Raw genomic sequence first — 13,154 nt, 5'->3', positions numbered from 1 at the left:
GCACTTATAGGATGCATTTTAAACCTACAGCAGAAGGGAGGGGGGAGCTTGTCTGCAGATTAAATACACATACTGGAACTTCATTTGTTGCAGGTTAATATGAAGCCCATGATCAGTTGATGTTTTGGAACTATGCTAAGTCTGAACCCAAACAGATTCTTCCACAAAGAACATAGCAAGTAGCTGATGAAAAATTCCAAAATACTGGCTGAATTGTTCAGGTATTGAATGCAGAAGAACACCACAATTCTAATTCTAACAACGATTTACTGTTTTTCAAGGAAAAAACTTCATTACCTTCCTTTTTTAGCCAAGCAGTTAAGATGAACAAATGTATCACACTTTTCTCCTTTTGAAAATAAGGAATTTGGAACATTTAAAAACTTAAGTTATCTGGCAATGCTATACAGCTTCACAGGGCACAGAAAGTGCGTAGATTCTGCCCACACAAGGTCACTATTTAAAATGCCCTGTTAAAAAATGATAATATTCTATTTTGAAAAGAAAAATAAACACATCGGAGATTTTAAACAGAAAATGACAAGGCTATCATATGGGACATTAGATTAAAGAGTTTCTTTGTCAGTCCTAATTCCTGCTTCCAACCCCATCCTCCTATTAAGCTATAAACATGGAAGGGAATTGAACTGACATCTGAAACCACACTGCCTAGGTTCAGTGTTTTAATTATGCTTCCTAGACTCTTGTGGGGAAGGTTCCTCCGCACCATTATAAGCAGTTCTCTCAAGTTAAGCTCTGTGGTTAAAAAACTGCCAAAGACGACTAATTCTCTAGAAATGGTTCATACGCTTTCAAGAATCTTCATGCTTTGTTATGTTTAATTTTGGCCCTACGAAATTTTCAACTTTTAAAAGGGAACATTACCTTGCAATCCCATTGCTAGCCTTGCAGCAATTAAATTGAGATTTGGGACAGTTAACACTTACTGAACAAGCAGATTCACGTTTGGTTCAGGAAGGCTCTCAGGTCGCAAGAGGGAAATCAGTAATTGCATGTTGCAGCATACCTGTAATTGCTGTTTACCTAGCCTAGACGGTCAATTTCACCAGTTAGCACGTGTTAAAGGGGGGGGTCGTTTTGCAAACCGTGCTTCTCTACCACCCTCCCTGCTGCAAATCTGCTTACTGAACAAACAAGGCGATTCTGAATTATATGCACAACAGACCCCCAACTCAACAGTATCATCATACTACTATAACTCCTTGTGGATTATCAGCCTGCCCTTCTTTCCACCACAAGCTCCTTCTCCACATGACCTAAGCAGCTGGAAAGTTTTATTAACACAGAATGAACATTAACTGTTTAAATGCCAAGCAGCAGGAGGGGCCATCCTATGTGATTTCAGAGCATCTCCAGTCCAGTCTGGCTGGGGGGGGGGGGGAGAGTTCAGACAAAAAACCCGAGACGGCCAGAGGATGATTTGATTAAGACCATCTTACCTTAAGTCAAAAGGAGGCCTCTAAACACTAATGCATCTCTGAATCCAAGCTTTTAAGAAGGTTTCCAGTAACCATCTGGGGGAATAAAAATAAATAAAGATAGTTAAGATCCCCTGAATGTGTGTTTTGCTGTCTGCAACTCCTCCTCCTCGGCAGCAGCAGCAGCGGCGGCTCCCTTCTGCTCTCAAAGGCAGCCCCGCTGATATGTTTCAAGGCTTGACACGGGGGAACTCAAAAAGGGATCAAGCGCATAAATGTCATTTCCTCAAGGCAGCTGCTTCAGCTGCAAAGGAGTTTAATCTGCTTGGCCTGCCGCAATCCTACCTAATTGAAGATTTAATCCCAGCAGCTGCCCGGTGGTGTCATAAAAGGCAGGGCTTTCATTAAACGTTTCAGGAGACACTGGATTCAAATCCCCCAACCATATTTAAAGGATTCTTGCTTTAAATAAACAGTTACAGGGTTCCACTCAAAAGTCTACAGTTTTTATTTTTATTTTAAAAAAAGGGTGGGTGGTGGGGAAGAGAGATTTAAAAACCGAAGAAAAAACTAACACAAGCCTGTCGGGCCAAGCTCTCTCTGCTCTTGGAGCAAGTTAACCTCATCTCTTATACTTCTGAGCACAGGAACAGATGGAGTCTGAAAAAGTTTGGTTTGCAGATCCCAAGTAAAGGAGAGGTCCTTCCTCTGCCCCTGCAATGGCCAAGATTTTCCATCATCTGCATATTTCTCAAGGCACAAGGGCAAAAAAACTGAAGTGGGGTGTGCAAAGCAGAGAGGAAAAATTATATGTCACAAAGTGGACTGCAAAAAAGAGAATTCCATGCTCCGGTGTTGAAACTACAGAAAAATGAAGGCAGCCCAATGATCTAAAGTAGTACAGAACTGGAAAACAAACTTTCAGTAATGTCATTTTGCACTTATTAACCTCATTCCAAAAACCTGGATGGGTGTGCGCACATTTTTCACAAAACCTCTTTTTTTTTTTAGTCTTTTTTCACCATCTTGCCCCACTCGAGGCGGCAAAATTGCTGCCATTTTCCAATATGCAAAATGCATACTTCTCATCTTGTTGAAACATCCCTAAGGTAGTAATAGACACACGCACAAAAAGTGTAACACCCATTAAAAACGATGCCCAATACAGTCAAAGTCTATGTGCCATTTCTCTGCTTTAACCCTTTTGCTAGAGGCTCAATTTAATAAACAAAGGCAGCTTTAATAATTCAGATCTCACTTTGCAAAAAGATGCAAGGGGGCTGTCAGGATCTTCCTGCAACACAGTACATTTCTCCAGCCTCTCTGAGGCTTTGCATATATTTAAGTCTGTGTGTCTTGCTTTTGGAATGCTGATAACTTCCGTGTTCTTTTCTGCTCTTTAAAGGATTAAACGTAACCACGCAGGCATCTTTATTAGTGCATCAGGCACCATTAAATTGTTAAGTTTCTCTTCCAGGGCTGGAGAAAAGAAAAAGCTACAGCCATTAAAATAAAAATAAAAAAATCCTCACAACCAAGTGTTTGGTGGTTTGTTTTTTGTATATTTTTTTACAGCGTTTCTTATATAATTTGGAGAAACAGAACCAAGGAAAAAGAGGCTTCAGCTGCTGTAAACACTGATATGCGGGTTTTTAATGATTACAGCCCAGCAGTATAACATCTTCCCCAAAGACACACAATTGTGATTGATGTTATTTTTTTTAAAAAAACATCCTCTTTCCATTGCCTAAGAAAGCATTCCCCCAACACGCTCCCATTCTTTCAACCATCTTTAGCTTTCAGTGAAAAATTCATCACTAGAGAAGCACATCATCAATTGCTACCATCCCCCAAAAAAGACACCTTAAGCCAAGATTACCTGAATTCCATAGCTAATCTGTGGCCCTCCAGATAGTGATGGACTCCAACTTCCAGCATTGCTGACCACTAGTCTGGTTGGCCGCGAATGGTAGGAGTCTAAAAACCTCTGGAGGGCCACAGATATTCCCCACCTGAAGGCTTCCCCCCCCCCTTTTGGTTGGGGGGACGACCTCAGTCCTAGAGTGCCTGCATTGCATGCAAAACGTTCCCTGGCATCTCCAGGTAGGGAAATGCGAGAGAACCTTGTCTGAAACCCTGGAGAGTTGCTGCCAGCCAGAGTTGACAATACTGAGCTAGATGACTCCAATCAACTAGAATCAAAACCTTAAGGCTCCCTCTGCCTTCAAGTAAACAATGGTTCAGGTGCCCTGGACAGTTTCCGTTAACGGCTGGGTGGCAGACTGGGAAAGGGAGGAGGACAATTTCCCCATGTTCGGCTTGATTCTGCCCATTCTATTTCTCCCTGAAAATGAGGGGAAAGGCAGCATTTCGGGTCTAATCCAATTTAGGATTTGCTTTGTCGGAAGATACGCACACACAGACCACAAGAAACACAATTCGCTTTGTGAAGCTCAAGCCATCAGAAGCAAAGAGTGACTCAGTCTGCTGGTCCAGTCCCCAGCGTTTTTCTGTTAGAAGCAAGAAACTTTGCAAGAGAGAGGGGGAAAGCCTTTTATCTACAAGGCAAGGGACAGGACATGGAAAAACTCTGCCCATAATCCGCCAGGAACATCTCCTGCACACGTCCCGTCCGTTTAAAAGGCCCTGCAAAGGACCCAAGTTCCCAATAAATTGTGCAGCTAAAGATTAAGATCTACTTATCAGATCACAGCATCATAGATAAAGCCAGGAGGTTACTGGTTTTAGCTTACTTTGAAATACATTGGTTTTATTTTATTTTATTACACGGGCAACGATATGTTTCTTTTTAACTAGAGAGTTCAGTTTCAAGCAGTCTGTATGGACAGAATCCAATTAAATCTTCTAAGTAGAAGGTAGCTTTCACACCCATGAAAAATATATCAAAGGGAGAAGCAGAGTTCATAATTGCTTGGATATTCATCCAGCAAAGATGGCTTCTCTACCAAGAAGAACATTCATTTTCCTTGATCTTGTAAGCCCTGGTTTCATTTATGCCTCGGCTAGGCTCTTTATATTCTCGTGTTAACAATGGGAGACTTGGGGCGAAATCTGAAGATAAATTCCATCTGGATCCCCAGTGCCCAAAGTAGGTAGCTCCTATGCATTGTTGGGAGAGTTAATATGATGTGTTTCCACTGTTACAATACTCAGCTCTGGTTGACCAGCTGTAAGGCAGGGGTCAGAAACTCATAAGATTAGACAAGACTTGTGGAAAGACAATCAGGCATGGGTGGATTTGGACATAGGATAATAGAAAGGTAGAGTTGGAAGGGTCACAAAGGGTCATCTAGACCAACCCCCTGCAATGCAGGAATCACAGACATGTGATAGGAAAAACTACTCCCCAATTTGCTCGCCCAAGTTGGTACTAGTCACTGCTTACCCTCGGGCCAGATCAAACCCAGCAAACTTTTATTTATTTTAATATTTTAAAGCCATGCTTTCATATAAAACATCACAAGGCGGCATATAACCTGAAAACAGTGCTACGATAAGAACGTTAAACGTATCAGTGGGAGCTGGTTTTCAAAGAATGTCTTATTTTCATACATTAATAGCTCACCTTTCATCCATCATGGAACCCAATTTGGTAACAGAGCAGGGGTGGAGAACCTCTGGACCCCCAGATGCTGCCAGCCAGACTACAACTCCCATCAGGCTTAGCAAGCACAGCCAATGGTCAGGGATGATGGGAATTGTAGTCCAGCAACATCTGGAGGTCCAAAATGTCCCCAGCACCGGGGTAGAAAGCGCAATGATTAAAATACATTTTGTCTGAGTGCCTGAAATCAGCTGGAGTTGAAATGGAGGTCGTGCCTGTTACTGGTGTGAATGCCACGTTGCACAAGGCTTTTAAGAGAAGAGTTCACCGCATATATCACACTTAAGCGAGGCATTCCAAGATGTGTTAGAAATGGCTTTAAAAGCTGCACATACATCATTCTCAGAAACAGCTGACACTTTCCAGAAATCCTTTACTTTCTCGGAGGAGACATTCTCCAGCAACCTTCTTTCCCCACAATCCAGAAAAGTAGTTTTAAAAACAAATCACGGGTCGGTATTTATTTTAAGTCAGAAACTGATGTGCCCCAAAGCTTCAACTAGTTTTCCCCACTTGCAACTTCATGTTTCAATTGACTCTCAACTTTGTACAGTCTATGAGATTTCAGAAACTATAAACAAGCTGACTTTTCGAACACTTTAGCTGTTAGTGAAATCATGAATTAATTAGCACCCTTCCAACCGTAAGAACCCAAAAAGCACTTTAAATTTTAATACAGTACAGCAAAATGCAACTGGAGTTGTTTTTCCCCCGCCTGCATTTCCCATCTAACCTAAAACCACTCCATTTGGAAGAGAAATGTCAAAGATCTTTAAAAAGGGGCCCAATAGGGAGGAGGAAGGGATCCTTTGAGAGTCAAAGGAGACATGATAGAAGTGCCAAAAACAAAAATTCATCTCTCTTTCATAATGCTAAAACTCAGGGCTATCCAATGAAGCTGAACACTCTGCACAGTTAAACTCAGGAACTCTCTCCAAGAGTAGGCAGTCACAGTCATCAACCTGGATGACTTTAGAAGAAGAGGAGACAAATTCAGGGTCCAGATGGCTATTTGTGACTACTAGCCACAATGTCTATGTCCAGCCTCCAAGTTGGAGCCATTATGCCTCTACATGCCAGTTGCCCTCTGATCCTTTCTGTAGGTTTCCCATAGTTGGCATTTGGTGGGCAGTGTCAGAAACTCGGATATGGTGCCAAATTGCAGCTTAAATCTAGGTTATGGTTGCCAATGGAATTTCTATTCACCAGGGGGCTTGGGCCAAATGATTCCAATGCTACAATTCTATGGTCTCAACTACATTGCTTGACTGTAGCTTGCTCTTACAACAATTCACTTGTCTGAGTACTCAAGGAGAAGAAACATATACAGTGGAAATGGAATTAACTATGGAGTAAGGAAGAGGTTTTTGAACTGTGGTTGCCAACCTTGCCCAGAAATCTCCATGTATTCGCAACTGGACCAGCACCAGAAACAAAATGCGCCTTGCTAATTTCTAACACTGTGGTGGGCTACTGTAAGAACAGGACTGGATGGACTGCTGGTGTGATCCAGCACACTCATCTTATGTTCTTAGTGGAGAGACTCCTTGTCATCCCTTAATGGTTGAATCATATCAACCGCAAGGAGTTGTAATTATTGTTCCTCTTGAGCAGGGATCAGCAAACCTTTTCAGCAGGGGGCCAGTCCACCGTCCCTCAGACCTTGTGGGGGGGGCAGGACTATATTGGGGGGGGGGGATGAATGAATTCCTACGCCCCAGAAATAACCCAGAAATGCATTTTCAATAAAAGCACACATCCTACTCATGTAAAAACACGCTGATTCCCGGACCGTCCGCAGGTTGGATTAGAAGATGATTGGGCCGGATCTGGCCCCTGGGTCTTAGTTTGCCTACCCATGCTCTTGAGGAATTCATGAATGGCCAATGAGTTTTCAGGGAGCATTAATTCTGCTTGGATTCCAGGCTAAGGCACGAGGAGAAACCTGCAGAATTGTTTAAATGACATACCCCTCCCCTTTTAGCGCTTATAAGAGCACAGAAGATGGCTTACAGGAAAGTTTAAATGGATGCAACTAATACCAAGGGCTCTCGAAAAAGGGCAACCAAAAGAGCCATTCCTGTGCCCTGGAGCAGTGTTTCCCATTTTACCACTTGAACAAAAAGTGCCGCCACCCTCCTACTCCTGCCATTTCTGTGAGCCCTTGCTGCACCCAACACTGGAGAAGCAGCACTGCCATCGGAACACATTTGGAGTAAATTGCATAGATTTGGGGTGATGATACCTTGCCCCAAATGGACATGAACATGCCCCAAATGGGCGGCACTTCTTCACGATTGGTGGAGGCGGCAGAGCACCTATGGCTGGTCAGGCTCTGCCTGTGAACCCCCCCCCCCCCCCGCCCCACTGATCTTCAAAGTAAAACATTACATGAATAAGGGCCACGCACAACAATGTGGGAGGAAGCAGGTGCTCTAAATTTCCTTGTCCTAATGCTTTTAATAGAATCCAGAAACGAACAGGAAGCCATTGCAAATGATACAGATCTGGAATGCAATGCTCTATGAAGCAACTAGATTTTGCACCAGCTATAGTTTCTAGTGCGGGTCCAAAATTTGCTTCCCCATTTCTCAGGGCCATTGCGCCACCCCGCCACCCCATTGCCAAACCGAAGAGTCATTTAAAAAACAAGCTATCGAAGGGTCCAGCAGAAACCGGCACACTCCACCTGTCCAAGGCTGTCTCAGTCTCAAAATTGGGCCTGAACCCAGATTGGAAAGGCTCCAGAATTGTAACAGGGCAGTATAGCACAGTAGAGCTATCTGGTTGTTCAAGCAATCAACTGAAATACAACCTGCTTTAAATTAGTACGCGTGAGCTAACACTCAGTAATGACGTTAGCCATGAAAATGCATCTAGGCTATTTCTAGGAAGTAAAATGTAGAATCTACCAAGCTCTGTGCCAGCATGCAAGGGCACACAATGGATTATTTAGAATATTTATATCCTGCCATTACAACAGAAAATTCATCAAAAAACAAATATAGTAAGAATGCACCATAAAAAGCACTAACAAAAAACCCCCACAACTTCCTTCCTAGGACTAGAGACTTACTTTTTAAAATGGAAACTCGGGGTCTCTGTTAAGACTTAAAGAATGCCCCCTTTTTTTTTTTTTTTTTGCAATTCAAAGTGTAACACAATTAAGAAGAACTGGAGGAGCTAATACCTTCCAAACTTCTTAAAAGCTAGCAGAGGTTAAAAGCCAGCCCATTAATGTCTTCTAGAACAGAGGAGGTGGGGGCGGGGGGAGAGTTTACATCTGCAGCCCAGGATTATGCATTCAAATAAGCCATAAAGCCCATCTCCAGAATTTCCTGCAAAACCCTGTACAAATATTCGTGGCTCAGATCTAATACAACCCAATACCACCTTTCCAGATGAAAATTCCTCCAAGGAAGCTTACGTATTAAAATAAAGAGGCCGCCAACAGAGTTAAAGAGCGTGTGTGTTTGTGTGCGCACTCCCAACAAATTCTGTACAACATAGTCGATAAAAGTCCGCGTGAAAAGATCCTCACAGCTGACAAACACTGCCTACTTAAAACCCACCCAAAACAGCTTTCCCCAAAGTTGGAAGACTCGGCACATATAAAAGGAAGTCCTTCTTCATGCAGCACATAGCTAAACTATGGAACTCCCTGCCACTAGACGCAGTGATGGCTACCAACCTAAATGGGCTTTTAAAAAGGATTGGACAAATTCATAGAGGAGATGGCTATTGATGGCTACTAGCCATGATGGCTATGCTCTGCCTCCACAGCTGGGAAGCAGTAATGCGTCTAAATACCAGTTGCCGTAAACCACAGGAGGGGAAAGTTGTTCTTGTGCTTGGGTCCTGCTTTCTCATAATGGGCCCCTGGTGGGCAACTGTGAGAATGGGATAACAACAACAACAACAACAACAACAATTTATTTATTTATATCCCACCCTCCCCAGACAAAGCCGGGCTCAGAGCGGCTAACAACAATAAAAGTAACACAACATTCTAAAATCAATTCATTTTAAAATCAATTCAAAATCAAATTCATGGCAACCATTGAGCTAGAGTTCTGTGAGGATTACCAAAGGAGGGGGTCAGACTGTGCCTTGGCCAAAGGCCTGGTGGAACAGCTCTGTCTTGCAGGCCCTGCAGAAAGATGTCAGGTCCCGAAGGGCCCTAGTTTCTTGTAACAGAGCGTTCCACCAGATCGGGCCACAGCCGAGAAAGCCCTGGGCTCTGGTTGAGGCCAGCCTAACCTCCCTGTGGCCCAGGACCGCCAAGATGTTTTTGTTTGAAGACCGTAAGGTCCTCCGTGGGACATACCAGGAGAGGCGGCCCCGTAGGTACGAGGGTCCTAGGCCGTATAGGGTTTTAAAGGTTAAAACCAGAACCTTAAACCTGATCCTGTACTCCACTGGGAGCCAGTGCAGTTGGTAGAGCACCGGGTAAATGTGATCCCGCGGCAAGGACCCCGTAGGGAGTCTCGCCGCGGCATTCTGCACCCGCTGGAGTTTCTGGGTCAGTCTCAAGGGCAGGATGCTGGACTAAGTGGCTCATTCTGAATTTGAGAAGAGCACCCTTCTCTCCTGCGGTTTCTAGCAACTGGTATTCAGTAGCATTGCTGCCTCCAACTGTGGAGGCAGAGGATAGCAATTGTCGCTAGTAGCCATTGATAGCCCTCTCTTCCTCCATGAAGCAGATGCCTCAGCCCCCTGGTACAGCCACAAGAACCAAAAGCTCTTGAATAAAATGTAGAACTCTGCACTGAGCCCTGAATATAAGGTTTTGAGCAGACAACCGAAAAGTCTGTTTCCTCCAGAGTCTGGGGAAAGAAAACGAATGGAAACATACCCAATCACTTCCGAGAATTAATCACTTAAGCAGTGCATCCATTAAACAGGAAATGTGTCCAGGTTCACACATGACAGACAGAAGCAGGAGGTGTGGAAGCCAGTCAGATGCCAGGCTGCTGTCTAGTTTAAATACCAAGCCTGACAAGGCATCAGCTGATCTCCAAGCTGAGCAAATCTCATTGCCATCTGAAAAAGCGGAGGGTGGGGGGGGGGAGAGTCCTGAGCACTCCCAAAATATGAGAGCATCCAACGTTCCTTGTTCTGCTGAGCTGGAACAGATAAAAGGATTTGCTTTGAGAAGCCTAATTCCAGAGTAAAACAGCGAGCTTCGTGGCCTAGAAAACGCTGCATTTTTAATGAGTCCTCTGCCTCAAATGGGGGGGGGGGGGAACCACTCCTCTAAACATAGCCCAGAAGGAGGAGGTTTCAGGGCAGGGTGAGAGAATGAAATTGCCTGCTGAAAATTCAGCGAGAAAGTCTCCCGAAATCGAGAAAGCCTCCTGAAATCGGTGGCAGAGGGCTGTGGTGGAAGGAGCTGGTAGCTGCCACCCCAGCAGGCTGCCTTTGATGGGAAGGATGGGAAGCAGGGCTGACCGCCATCTGTGCCACTGAAAGGCCCGCTCAATCATGCTGGGCTTCTTCCCACTGAGCTGTTTCCATTCCTGCTGATTATAAGAACTATTTAGCTTTTAAGGACTGATACCAGAGTTTGCTTTTCTTCCCCTTTTCCCTCCCTGTCCCTCTCACCTTGTATACTGTGTCTTTTAGACTGTTAAGCGTAGAGACTATATTGTTTTCACAAACTATGCATGTAAATCATACCAGGAGCCACTCTTCCGGCCGAAGAATGGGATACAGAGGCTCTAAATAATAATAATAAATACTGACTTGTTCAAAGGCTTTTGGAGGTTAAGGCTGCAATCCTACGCACCAGGTGTGGGGGACCTGTGGTCCTCCAGGTGTCCTACAGCTCCCATCATCCCTAGCCATTGGCCATGTTTGCTGTGGTTGATGCTGTGCACAGTGGGGACCTGCTTCCGAGTAAACAGGCGTAAGATGGCTCATGATGGATAGCTCAATCAGAGCATGAGACTCTTAATCTCCAGGTCGTGGGTTTGAGCCCCACGTTGGGCAAAAGATTCCTGCATTGCAGGGGGTGGAGCTAGATGACCCTTGTGGTCCCTTCCAACTCTACAAGAACGATTCTGTGATTCTAAGACTTCAAGTGCCAAGCTCCTCAGTGTTGCCAAGTGCTTGCAATCACAACAGGACAATGCTGGAAAGCCAGTGTGGCATACAGTGGTACCTCGGGTTAAGTACTTAATTCATTCTGGAGGTCTGTTCTTAACCTGAAACCATTCTTAACCTGATGCACCACTTTAGCTAATGGGGCCTCCTGCTGCCGCTGCGCCGCCGCTGCACAATTTCTGTTCTCATCCTGAAGCAAAGTTCTTAACCCGAGGTAATATTTCTGGGTTAGTGGAGTCTGTAACCTGAAGCGTATGTAACCCGAGGTACCACTGTACAGGTTAGAGTGCTGGACTAGGACCTGGGAGACCAGGGTTCAAACCCCTACTCAGCCATGAAGTTCACTTTGTGACCTTGGGCCAGTCACCGCCTCTGTGTTGTTATGCATGGGTGTGGAAAACAGGTATGCCACTTTGCACCCCTAAGAGGAATAGGTGGGCTTTAAATCCCGCAAATAAAATATATGCTTGGATAGCACATGTGGAAACTGAGAGACAGGAAAGCACCCATTTCCCATTTAAGCAGCGCTGCTGTTGTGCTGATCACTAATGAAGTTGCCATTTTCAAACAAACACACACACACATTATCCCCCCCCCCCTTACAAAGGAACATTGATAAAATAATCATGACTTAAAAAATAGCTGACCTACTTTACACAGCCACCTAGGACTCAAGATGCGCTGGCATCCACCATCGTGCATTAATCATTGCACCAACAGGACATGCCCCCCGTGGCAGGCTGGGAGTTCGCTCCTCCTCACTTGCTAAGGCAGCTTCACAAACCCAACTAAAGCCCAGAGCCAGCTGTCTGAGCCCGTCGCAGACATGTTACTATTTAATTCATAAAAAGCTGCAGCAGCATCTGTGTTGGAATGGAGCTTAGCGCTTCTTTTGAGTACCAGCCAGGGAGCTTCTCGGGTTTGCCGTAGCTAGAGGGGCAAGAATTCCCAGGATACTAAAGAAGAGGTTGCTGCAGATTAGAAGTTTGACTCTTACCTGTTAGAAATACTAATCATTAATATTAATAATAATGAGGTGGCAACTCCAGGCATACAGAAGTCAGAAACACACGCTTGTAAGAATATAATTGGGGCCTGCTGCAGACTGCCCATCTGGTTCGGCATCCGGTTTTCACCAGCATGATGCCTGTGGCAAAATTTGAGCACAAGAACACTCTCCCCTATAGTGGTTTCCAACAATTGCTATTCAGAAGCATGGCTGTGGGCAGAGCATAGCCATCATAGCTAGTCGCCAGTGATAGCCTTTCTCCTCCAGTGAATTTGTCTAATCCTCTTTCAAAGCCACCCAAGTTGGTGGCCATCACTGTCTCCTGTGGAAGTGAGTTCCATAGTTTAACTATGTACTGCATGAATTTTGTCTGCCTTGGATCTTCCGGCATTCAGTTTTGTAAGATATCAAATAGGTTTATGAATTTTGTCCAAGCATAAAGGTGTCCCAAGCATCTACAATTAAAAATCAGGGCTTGGGCAAGTGTGACAGCAGGACATGCCACCATAAAGGTTGGCCCAAACAAATTCCCACAAGTCACCCAACCTCAATGAAAGGCTCTAGCAAAGCTCCACTAACAAGGCAGCTCTTTCTAACAGTCACCACTTGGTTGCACGGAGATGAAGAGAAATTGCAAGAGCTGACTAATGCATGATCTTTGCTTGCTTCAAATCCAGAGCCCAAGGCCACCACTGTGGATTCTGCAGGTGTAACGGCACCTTTGAAGTCTCCTTTTGATGTCCAAGAAGCCTCTAAGCTCCCCCTACTCGCTCTCTCCCCCCTAACCCTCTTGGTCTTGAGGTGGGGAGGCAGTTGCTTTATTATCCCTTGAACTGTATGTGGGACTGAAGGAGGTTGCTGGAAGAGTGATGCTCTTTCCCACTTCTTTCAACGGCTCTGAGAATACTTATATGGAAGAAAGCAGATTCGTAAAGTGTTCAGTCTGGCCAAGATTCACATTCATTATGACAAATCT

The 13,154-nt window shown here is 44.6% G+C and overlaps 1 protein-coding gene across 3 annotated transcripts in view; it reads right to left on the bottom strand.

Moving 5' to 3' along the window:
• The window catches only part of GLCE (glucuronic acid epimerase), a 57,434-nt gene that overhangs the window by 35,164 nt on the left and 9,116 nt on the right, over nt 1-13,154 (bottom strand). For 2 of the 3 annotated variants that reach the window (XM_083412029.1, XM_083412030.1), the window contains exon 2: nt 1,461-1,535. The exons of the other annotated variant lie outside the window; for it this stretch is intronic. The gene's annotated coding sequence lies outside the window, so the exon portion shown is untranslated. The remainder of the gene's footprint in view (nt 1-1,460; nt 1,536-13,154) is intronic. 3 annotated transcript variants of the gene reach the window in all.

Source organism: Podarcis tiliguerta, assembly GCF_965153285.1.
Source record: "Podarcis tiliguerta genome assembly, chromosome: 14".
NCBI lineage: Eukaryota > Metazoa > Chordata > Lepidosauria > Squamata > Lacertidae > Podarcis > Podarcis tiliguerta.
This window is presented reverse-complemented; position numbering and strand designations above follow the sequence as displayed.